The sequence below is a fragment of the Mandrillus leucophaeus genome, unplaced genomic scaffold (genome assembly GCF_000951045.1).
Source record: "Mandrillus leucophaeus isolate KB7577 unplaced genomic scaffold, Mleu.le_1.0 Scaffold116, whole genome shotgun sequence".
NCBI lineage: Eukaryota > Metazoa > Chordata > Mammalia > Primates > Cercopithecidae > Mandrillus > Mandrillus leucophaeus.
Genome location: NW_012099876.1, coordinates 327943 through 340194, shown reverse-complemented (window position 1 = coordinate 340194; position 12252 = coordinate 327943).

Here is a 12252-nt window from a genome sequence, read left to right as displayed (position 1 = left end):
TAAGAACAAAATGCTATGAAGAAATGAAGAGCAATAAAAATGCTTAGGATTTTAAAACATAGAAATAATAGAAGAACTTGAAGACAAAGTTGAGGAAATTTCAAAGAACATAGAGAAAAATAAAAATGGAAATTATGAATGAAAAGAAACGAGATATATAGATCCAATGGCCAATTAACAAGTACCATAAAGATAGGTCAGAGAAACTGGCACATAAAAACTTTTTCTTCTTGTAAAGGAACATGTTTAGGGTCTTCCCTTTATCCCTGGAATTTATACATTTCATCTGAATATTTCTATAACTTTTCATTATTCTTCAAAGTTACATGGGGGCTATTTTAATTTGAAGATTTAAACATTGCTTTGGTTCCAGTAACTTTTCTTCTGTTAATTCCTTGAGTTTCTCTTCACCTTTTCCTCTCTTTGTTCTCGGATTGAAATTAGATTTTGTTGAGTTATCATTTAACTCTCACTTTTCTCATACATTTCTTCTCCATTTTTTGGGGGAACATATTCCTCAATTCTATCTTCCAGATGACTAATTCTTATGCTACAGTGTTTTGCCTTGTTATTTATCCATTTCCTAAGTTTTTTAGTTTGATAAGGAAGTTTAGGGGATTTTTAGCTTTTCATTTTCAAAAATTCTTTTTAATCTCTATTCTTCTTCTTTTGGAATCACTATCCTTTCACATTTCTTCAAGTCTTATCTATTTCATGTATTGTGTTTGTTTCCTCCAGATCAGTTCTTTCATTCATTTTATTTTTTTGAGTAACAACTGACTGTAAATAAAACAGATACGATGCATGAAATAGGCAAGACTTGAAGAGATTTGAAAAGATGCTGCGTCCATAAAAGGACGGTAAGCTTTGTAAGCCCCAAAGCACATTATCCAAACTCTGCTGTATAATTACACATCACAGAGCTTGGGATGAAGCAGATACTCAGTAAATGGTGACAAGGAAATGCATTCAATCTCTTTAAAATATATTAGGACTTAAATAATAATCTCTCTACATTGGCTGAAGTGTGGAGAAAACAATAACAGGGATGGTTTCTGGATTATGAGATCCCAGAAGCATAATACATTTATAGTCTTAGAAGACAATTTTAACACACCAAGATGCAGCTGTCCTCCTCTTATTCGATGGGAAGGGATGGACATGGTAAAGACACGGAGACGCTGTTGCTATAAATTTGCAATTCCACTGGGAGTCCACTACCCTGACAGACCAATCAGAGGAAAGACACAGCCAACCATGAGTTTCTAGCAACTGTCTGAGAAAAAGAGTGTCAATGGGGAAAATGGAAATATTAAACAAAGAGAAAATATGAGCAGCAATGTAAACAGGGAAGAAGAGGTACACACTAATTGTGGAGTGCAAATGTGTACTAAAAATTATTTTCACATAAACTAGAATATCCATTTTCTTTAAAATGCAGCCAAGTATTCCTTCTTCTGTCTGAAATCCATTTGATCTGTCATATTTGTTTAAAAGATATTAAATAATAAAAACACCCTCAATTCCCTTTTGTGTGTATGTGTTTCAGAAGAAACTCAAATCAGTTTGGAACATTTTTGGCTACAAAGAACAGAAAACACAAATCATGGGAGCTTAAACAAGACGCAGGTTTGTTTTTTTGTCATGTAAAATAAACCCAGAGGTACGTCAAGCAATGATCTTCAGAAACCCAAGGATTTTTGCTTATTTGTTTGTTGATCTCTCAGCTTCACTGTACTTAACATCGGCTTCCATCAACATCGCATGACCATGGCCATTACATTTCTGCTGTAGTTCTAGCCATCACATCTGTATTCCAGGCAGCAGAAAGGAGAAAGGGAGTTAGGGAAAATAGGTACATGTACCAGTTTTCTCAGCCCCTTCTACAGAACATTTTCCAGAAGCCCTACCAATAACAACCATTTTATATTTTATTTGTCACCTGTATCTGCAAGGGAGACTGTGAAATGTAGAATTTCAGCTAAGTACATTGCCACCTGCAATAATATTAAGATTCTATTAGAAAAAGGAAAAGGGTAGGTAAATGGTGTTTAGGCAACTAGCATCCCACCCATCTATACACTACAAAATTAGCCATATAGGTAGAAATAATCCTTATTTGTTACGTTATAACTTTTACAGATTTTATGTGCCAATGTGCATGCCTGGGTCTTTTCTAATAGTTTTGCAATCAAATACCATTTAGTGATTAGTCTCTGATTCAGTGCTTTCACACATACATTATCTCACATACTCCTTAAAGTAACCTTGTGACTTAGATATTATTGTCATCCATTTACAAATTAGAACAGAGGTTTAGTGTGTTGAAAGATCTTGTCCAATGATACAAGGTTAGGAAATGCCAGAATTAGGCCCCAATAACAAATCCCCTAATTCTAATTTCCAGGCTATTTCCATGACATAACCTCTCCTGGCAAAGTTTATATTTCCTTCTCAGGGTCTGTCTTGCAACAGGGAATTATATAATTTAGGCCCGACTACCATCTTATCCACCTGGCTTAGTTTGCTCAAGCTCATTACCTAAAAAAGAAAGTATTTATCTCTTTTAAAAGTCTGGGCGCGGTGGCTCACGCCTGTTATCCCAGCACTTTGGGAGGCCAAAGCGTGAAGATCACTTGAGGTCAGAAGTTCTAGACCAGCCTGGCCAACATGGTGAAATGCTGTTTCTACCAAAAATATAAAAAATTAGCCGATGTGGTGGTACATGCCTGTAATCCCAGCTACTCGGGAGGCTGAGGCAGGAGAATAACGAACCTGGGATGTGAAAGCTGCAGTGAGCCAAGATCATGCCACTGTACTTCAGCCTGGTAACAGAACGAGACTCGTCTCCAAAAAAAAAAAAAAAAAAAAAAGAAAAGCAAAGAAAAGTAAAGGAAAGAAAAGAAAAGAAAAGAAGAAAAGAAAAATGACCAAAATGTCTATGTATCAAAAATAGTGAAAAATGTTAAATCATAGGTAGAACCAAATGTTAGGTTCCCACAGAACCTAGCAGAGAGATATGTAGAAAGAAAGCACTTAATTTGTATTGACTTAAATTTCCTATGCAATTGATTTATTTTTTATTAATTTATTCAACATGTATTGCCAGTAAGGTGAATCTCTGTAAAGAAGCAGCCAGTTGTAATGCTGCATGTCTCAAAAGTTACAGATATATCCTAAATGAATAGAGATTGACCTCCTTGCTCTTAAGTATCCAGAAACATCTGAGTACTCAAATTTTGTGAACACAACTTTCTCTGAAGTATTCCAATTTTCAATTTACAAACAAACAAATAAGAGTCATGAGTATTTCACCTGGCGCAGTTGGTGAGGAGAATTAGAGAAGCATATTAGATGCAGTAGAACCCATACTCAAAATATCTTCTGTGAAGTTTGCTCCCAAGTGAATCTAAATTCTAATTACAAGATGATTTGAACAAAATATGGAAAATAGGAGAGAGATTAAGGGCAAAATAATGAAAGATTGCTAGAGGCTTTGTCTATTAAGAGAGATAATTGATATTAACACTAAGATCAATAGAAAAAGTCTTAAGTAATTCAGATGAAACGTGTAAGAGAAAAGAAACATGTATATATAAACCTCAAACACTAAAAAAATACTGTATCAGTCATATTAAAGGCAATATATAAAAAGAAACAAGAAAACATCAAAAAAAGAGTACATTTTTAAACACAAGACATTAGAAAATTGATCAAATACATCAGTTATCAAAATAGATATGAATAAAATTGCTATCCGGTTAAATATGGAGGATTAAATGCATTTTTTTTACTTTATTATATATGCCAAAAAGGAACAGTAAGAGACTTTTTAAAAACCAATTTCATTTTCAATGCAATAAGGAAAAGAAACCTGCCAAAAACGAAAACTACAAGGTAGATGTGCCCACAAACAGTGCTATTTGGATCCCAAAACAGAACACTGTTACAGCTGACACAGAACCTTTCAGACACTGATCAGGAGACAGGTTTCCTGCTTAACGTGGCACAATATTGAAAGGCCTGTCTTGTGGTTCTTTGCTAGTAGTAAAATCAAACTCTGTGGACTGGGCATGGGAAAAGGCAAATGATGTCCCTCAAGGGACCCAACCTGAAACCAATGAACAGCAGGAGAGGTGAAGTTGAAGGACAAATACATATGCCATTTCTAATTGTCTATGACCTATCCTGGGAGCCCAGAGAGACTGCTGGAGGTGAGACACAGCCAAGAAAAAGAGGAAGTCATCACTAGGTTTCAGCACAGGGAATGTGACTAAATATGCACTACTGTGAGTAACCCAGAAATGGAAAGGGCTGCACCAAGGATTAAAAAAAAAAAAAAAAAAGATTTGGTAAAGTGTTCAAAAAAAAAAATTCAAATAGAAATTTCAGGCTGTTCAAACTTCCCGTCTACCCCTGAAACACAATAGAAAACAGCCTGACTCTTTCAAGGATAAGTAGCAAAGAGAAAAGAACCAGCTATGGACTTATGAACAGAAACCACAATGCAAAACAAGGGAAGAAGTATCAGCCAAAGATAAAGGAAGCACATGCAGCCTAGGAGAAACTAGGAAACAAACAAACAGATTGCCATAGTAAGACAAATGATAAATGAAGAATAGCACAAAACATAAATATTCCAATAACAGGAGGAAGTAAAAAGTAAGTCTTCTAAAAAGAAGATTAAAAAAGAAAAAAATAGAGAGAGAGAATGGAGGCATGAGAAGTTCCACAGATCTGCTCCCTCGCCAAACCACCATAACAGGTGAAAATTATTATTTTTTAACTTAAAGTCTTTGAAAACTGTTTTAAGGGCATGCAGAAAATGAATAAACATTTTAAAAGTCTACTAAATCTTAATAAGAACACTGAGAATTTGAGGCACTTGAGTCATGACCTGTTCTCTGTCTCTCTACTCCTAGTTCAGTATGACAGAAGCTTCAGTTCCCCATAAAAGGTTGCTATATCTCCCCAGTAGGACCAGACTACCAGTATTTCCCATCATCTGCCAATTTCACATCACCAAGGCTAAATTTCAGGCTAGTGCAGTCAAGAGGTCACACGTTCCCTTCTTTCACCCAGGCCCCACTCACAGGAAAGAAGCTCTGACCCAGGCTCAGCAGGCTGAGGTTACCAGGACCCCTATCACCCTCATTCCTGCTCGCTCACAGGGTAGAGGTTGCACACGTCAAGAAGCTAGCTAAGAAGACCAACAGCTATTTACTGCTACTAAATCAGGAATATTACACCAAGAGAAGAAAGAACCACTGTCCCCACCACCTTCTCTGGAGCAGTAGCTCAGAGATATTTCCCAGGGAGAGAGGCAGGCCATAAGAACAGAGAACACCTAACCTCTCCCCAAAGGAACTGACTTTATATAAAACAGAGTATGGGGAAGTTCAAGCTTAACAGCACTTTCAAAAACAGAGAAGACTTTGATTGTAAAGTTTTAACTCCTTGAGAGCAACATGCTAAACTATAAGCCAGATAGATTATCAGAGACAACTAGGGAAACAGCCAAGAAGTCCCCAGCTGTGGTCAAAGCAAACCTCAAAGATTGGCCTATAACCTAACCCTGCAAAGAGATTTAAGCTTAATCGGATGAGACTACGAATTAATCTATGTCCCAGGGCACTGGTGATAACAACAGAGCAATGTGATGGCAATTAGAGATGCCTAACAGCTGGCTATGATAGTAATAAAAGCCAATAGCTTAACAGAGAGATCAGGGAAAGAGATAATTAAGAAAAACTCTGGTAAAACAACTTTCACCAGAAGGTGACTGTGTGTGTGCCCAAGGCTGTGCCCTCTAAGGAGCAGTATCAAAGGCCTCACAGTAGAGAAGGAAGAATAGACATCACTAAAATAGTCCAGATGTGTTATCAAACAAATAAATAAGCAAACAACAACAATAAAAATAAAATGTCCTGCAGGAGGAATCAATATCCAGAGTTGCTAAAATATATTATCTAAATGCCCAGTTTAAAAAAAAAAAAAAAGACATACAAAGAAACAGAACATACACAGACAACAAAGGCAGAAATAGCTTGGGAAAGGACGTACATGTCTGACTCAATGAAGACTTCAAAACAGTCACTATAAATATGTTCAGACAGATAGATAGATAGATAGATATACACACATATATTGCAATGAAGAAATCCACACCTGAAGCAAGAAAAGGTATCAAAAAACAATTTTCAAAAAACTGTGACTATAGGAAAAGCTTGATGAAATCACACAAAGTGAAGAGCAAAGAGCAAAGAGTCTAAAATAGTGGAAGTTGAATCAGACAGAAAATATCACACACACATAATTGAATTCTCTGATGAAGAGAATAAGAAAAAAACAAAAAAATGAAAAGATATAATAGAAGAAAACTTACTTGAAAGAAAGATATGAATCTGCTGCTTTAAAAAGACTTGTTCCAGGAAAAACAAGCAACACATAACGAAGGTACTGAATTTCAAAGAAAATGAAATGATCATATACACATCTGAATTCCCTTTGACCAGCGAGAGAAAAACTTAGTTTAACACAGATATTGCTCATAAAATCCCTTCAATTTAAAACTTAAAAAAATAGTTTCTAAATAACTTCAGGGAAAGAGGAAAGACTGAATTTCTGCATACTGGCAGAATAGACATATAGATCAATGGAATGGAATGAAAAGTTCAGGAAACACTCATATAACTATGGTGAAATGATTTTTGGCAAGTGTGCTAAGGTCAGTCAATGGAGAAAGAATAGTCTCTTCTACAGTGCTGGGACAATGGATATCCACATGCAAAAGAGTGAAGTTAGATCCTTACCTCACATTATATGCACAAATTAACTTAAAATGAATCAAAGACTGAAATATAAGAGCCAAAACCATAAAACACTTAGCAAAAAACATAGAGATAAATCTTCAAGCCCTTGGATCTAGCAATGGTTTCTTAGACATGACACCAAAGGCACAAGCAACAACAGAAAAAAATAAACTGAACTTCATAAAATTAAAAATTATTTTGCATTATAAAACATTATCAAAAAAGTAAAAACAATCCACAGAATGGGATAAAATATTTGCAAATCATATATCTGAAAAGGGTCTAGTATCCAAAAAATATAAAGAAGTCTTACAACTCAACAACAACAGAAAACAACTCAATTAAAAAATGAGCAAATGATTGAATGACATTTCTCTAAAAAATATATAGAGATGATAAACATGTACATGGAAAGATACGTGACATCACTAGTTACTAGGGAAATGAAAATCAAAACCACAAGGAGATACTGCCTCACCCTCACTAGGATATGGCTAAATGGCTGTAATAAATAAAAATTGGAAAATAAGTATTACTGAGCAGGTGGAGAATCGAAACCCTCATACATTGCTGGAGGGCATGTAAATGGTACACCCACTGCAGAAAAAATCTGGAGGTTCCTCAATAAGTTAAACATAGAATTAGCCTATATGGCTCAGCAATCCTACTTCAAAAGAATTGAAAACAGGTATTCAGACAAAAACTTGTATGTGAATATTCAAAGCCCCCCATTCACAATAACCAAAAGTCAGAAACAAGTTTCTTAGTCTCAGTTTTGTTGTTTATAAAACCAGATAGTTGGAGTAGTTTATACAAAGGGTCCCTTCCAAGACCAGGTTTTGTAATCTTCATGTACATGAGCACCATTGCCATTAACAGCAGTCTTTTTTTCCTTCTTTAAGAAAGTAAGATTGCCTCACACAGGGGTTACGATTTATGTTCTCAACCTCAAAGAGACATTAGAGGTGTGGGCAGATTGGAAATGTGGATCTCGTTCATTGTTAGGTAATCACTGGCAAAGTAGTTGGTAATTTTTCACATATGGTCTCCTCTCTTTCCCTTATGTTAAATGTTTCAACATATCTTTCTAGAGAGATAGATTAAAAATAAAATTTAGGCTCTAAGCACTATATCAGCTGTCACTTCAATTTGAGAACCTCAGGTATTATTATGTAAGAAGAAACTTGCCTTCTCTTCTCAAAACTTTTCCTTAATCTCTACTTTCCGGAATATAAATGAAACATAAGAGTTCTGACTTGAATGGTAAAAAATCATTGTAATCTGGTTTATGAACTGACAACACAAACTTACTGTAAATGGGGAGGCTGGTAAGGTAAAACAGGTTAGATATAATAACATAGATCTAATATAATCTAATTATAATTATAATCTAATATATTAGATCTAATAATATAGATCTATATCAGATCTAATATATAATAATATATTCTAATAATAATATATAAAATATAATCAGAGAGCCCATTTTGACCAATTCCAGTTACGTGAAACTGCTCTCCAAGGGCTGCAGTCCTTTCAATCCAACAAATACCTAGCCTGGTACAAAAGGTAGGTCTGGATTTAGGCAAAGAAGATCATTTGCCTCCATTTCATCCCTGGATAATCAAAACCTCAACCAAAAGGTTGTCTTTGGTCAAACACAGAATGCTCACTTTTGCTGCCTCCCAAGAAAATGACCTCGTTTGTATTTGGGATTGAACTGTGGAAAGAGTTTGTCGCTTCCCAGCTTTTACTTTTCAAAGGCTCGCAGACATTCACCAAGCTCCATAATAGTTTTCAGTTCCAACCCGTTAGTTCTGAGACAGCTTTACAAAGCCACACTTGGAGGACAGAAAACAGCAATCCACGTCTCCCCTTTGTGGACAAAACAGAATCGAATCATCTTCAGAGGCGAGAAAAACCACATGAACGCAGACTGCTCAAATGATCCAGTGCGTCCTAGACAATCTGAAACCAACACGCATACGGCAACATGCGTTATTTATGAGACACTGTCACGGAACAAGAAAAGCACAAAAAGTAACTTAAAGTTCAAGAAAGCCCGCACACCACTGCTGGGGGTAGCCCTGCGCAGGGCTCCACAATGTTCCCGGCATTGTTTTGTGCTGACTGCGCCCAGCTCGCGGGGCTTTTCATCGGCTCTTAAATCCACTGCTGCTCAAGCATGAAATATCTTTGGATTCCATTAAAAAAAAATAAATGTGCTAACAAGCTGTTAAACCACATTTTACAACAAACGCATCAAACTGATGACTTAGCTTCAAAAATATGAACTAACCGAAATAATAAAGGCTTTGTAGAACTTGGATAAACGAAGTGATTACCTCACAGCGAGGGAGATCTGTGGGGCACATCACTATGTAATCAAAAAAATAAGTTCCTGGTCCTCAGAGAAACATTCAAAATGCTCTGCCTTTGCCTCCCTACAGTCCTGAGCCCAAAGGGTTTGGACAGGGGGAAAAACAACACAGGTACAAAAAAAAGAAGCAGGCAGGGGTGGGAGAAAGAAAGAAATTCAGTCAGTTCTTTGATTAACAAGACTTCTAGCTGGACTTAAGTACAAACAGCTGCCTAGACTCCAACAGCCAAGCCTAAATCTAAACACTCCACTGTTTACATAACCCAAACTTAATCAAGCGACCATCTAATCCACCAATTTGAAGTATCCCTAAGAGTTTCAGTGTAATGTTGGTTTTCTCATAAGCCCGGTCCATCAACAAGCTGTTTAAAAATGCCAGTGATTGCAGCTCTGTTCCCAGTCTTGCAGCATCTCCTGCCTGGTCATGCTACAGGGATGTTTAGGGGAGAACTGTTAGATGATGTGGGGTCATAAAGTACTTCCTGTTATTCTTTGGTTGGCATAGTGCACTGTATTTGTTTATGAAATCCAGAATCCAGGTTATATTTATAAGAAAGTTTGGTTTGATAAGGTATAATTTTATAGCAATATTGTTACTAATAAGGAAATACATTTCTTTGTCAGAAACTTGACAACTACACGTCAAAAAATATTATAGGAGATGTGCTCTTGGATGACCAGTAAAGGTAATTTTCATGAGGAAAAGGATAAGAAAAGGGAACTTATCATGACAAAGGTACTAGAAAAAGGAAAATGCTCATGAATATGAACTGAGGCTAAAATGTCAAATGCCAACAGAGGCCAAAATCAAAGAAGTTAACTGGGTCCCAGTGTAGGGCAGTCAATATGGGACTATGGAGACTATGGCAGGTACCCATCTAAAGAAGGTACATGCTACCTAACCTCAACCCACTTAAAAAAAAAATTAAACGTGTACTGATATGTAATTCACATACCATGTAATTTACATATTTAATATGTGCAATTCGATTATTTTTAGTGTAGTGACAGATTTGTGTAACCATTATCACAATCCCTTTTAGAACATTCTCATTCCCCAAAAGAAATCCCATGTGCCCTTCAGCAGTCACTTCCCATTTCCCTCCAAATGCGCAGCCCTGGGAAACCACTAATCCATTACCTCTACAGATCTGCCTATTCTGGATATTTCATATAAATGAAATCATACAATACATAGTCTTTCATAACTTGTTTCTTTCACTTAGCATAATTTTTTAAGGACTCCAACTCATTTTTTGCCACAAATGTGGGCCCAGTGTGGCCAGATCTTTCAAATGTTCAGAGAAGTTGGAAATAGGGATTCTTATGTAAAATTTCCAAATGTTAAATACTGACCACTAGTTCAAATTAGATGCACACTGTACAGTTTTCCCCCCAGTGGAAACCAAACCAATATGTCTGCCCACTGAATTCATACATGGACCACAATTTCATTCCCTCTGGGGTTCATGAGACAGAGGGAGGGAAAAAGAAAGAGTGAAACAAAATTCAAGACAGCAGGAAAGGGTCTAACACACCTAGGCAAGAAATGAAGAGAGGAAGGTCTGGAAGGCAGAGGCAAGAGACTTCCACAGAGCAAACAGTCTGATTCTGAATTTCTTTAGCAGGCCCACCACAGCCTCAGCCAGGCTTGCTCTGACTCTGCACTGGGAGCAGGGCATCTGGGGTATCAAAGCAGGATCTCACTTAGTTGCACACATAGGCCCTGAAAAAAGAAGTTAGCTTATTTCTAGAGGGAATGAGAGTCTAGCACTTTTAATAAGGTAATTCATTGAGATATTCATTTGTGTTAAATTATCCCTGTAGAACCCAAACTCTTGAAGAAATAATGCTAGATGTTAAGTACCCAGGGAAGAAGAGAGAAGAAAGTTTCTCAAAGAAGAGAGGCAAAAGGAGTGGAAGAGGAAGGATCCCCAGACTGAGAAAAGCAGGGCTAGTTTGTAGGTCTCACGGAGAGCATCATGGGAAAACCTCAGAGGAGAATAGCTGCTTGTCTAGACTAAAGTCTGAGGCTGGATATGTGGTTACCAATGTAAGTTAAAAAATCCTATGCTGAAATTTATCATGGAGCAAAAGCAAGTCTTTTAAGTCCCATGAGGGCTTCGCTAGCAGAGAACATCGGCAGAATCTTGATGGCCTGGAGTAGAGGAGGCTCTTGGCTCTTCTGGTTTGATGTATGATTTTCTGGGAAGATTATTTCAATATCTTCTATACTGTACATACTATACGGACACACCTCATTTTGTTGCATTTGTCTTTATTATGTTTTTCAACTATTGCATTTTTACAAATTGAAGGTTTGTAACAACCCCGCATCCAGGAGTCTATCAGTGCTGTTTTCCCACCAGCACGTGCTCACTTTGTGTCTCTGTGTTACATTTTGGTAATTCTCACAATTTTTCAAACTTTTTCATTATTTTTATATCTCTTATTGTGACCTGTGATCAGTGAGCTTTGATGTTACTATTTTAATTCTTTTGGGGCACCACTAACCATGGCTATGAAAGACAGTAAGCTTAATCCATAAATGTGTGTGTTCTGAGTGCTCCACCAATAGGCAGTTCCTCCATCTCTCTCCTGTTCTGGCCTCTTTATTCTCTGAGACACAACAATACTGGAATTAGGCCGATTAATAACACAACAACGGCCTCTAAGTGATCGGGTGGAAGGAAGAGTTGTAAGTCTCTCACTTGATGTCAAAAGCTAGAAATGATTAAGCTTAGTGAGGAAGACATACCAAAAGCCCAGACAGGCCAAAAGTTAAGCCAGTTAGCTAAGTTGTAAATGTAAAGGAAAAGAAGGAAGGAATTAAAAGTGCTATTCCAGTGAACGTACAAATGATAACAAAGTGAAAAAGCCTTATTGCTGATACGGAGAAAGTTTGAGTGGTCTGGAGTAAAGATCAAACCAGCTATAACATTTCCTTAAGCCAGAGCTTAATCCAGAGCAAGACTTCTACTCTCTTCAATTCTAGGAAGCCTGAGAGAAGTGAGGAAACTGCAGAAGAGAACTTGGAAGCTAGCAGAGGTTGGCTCATGA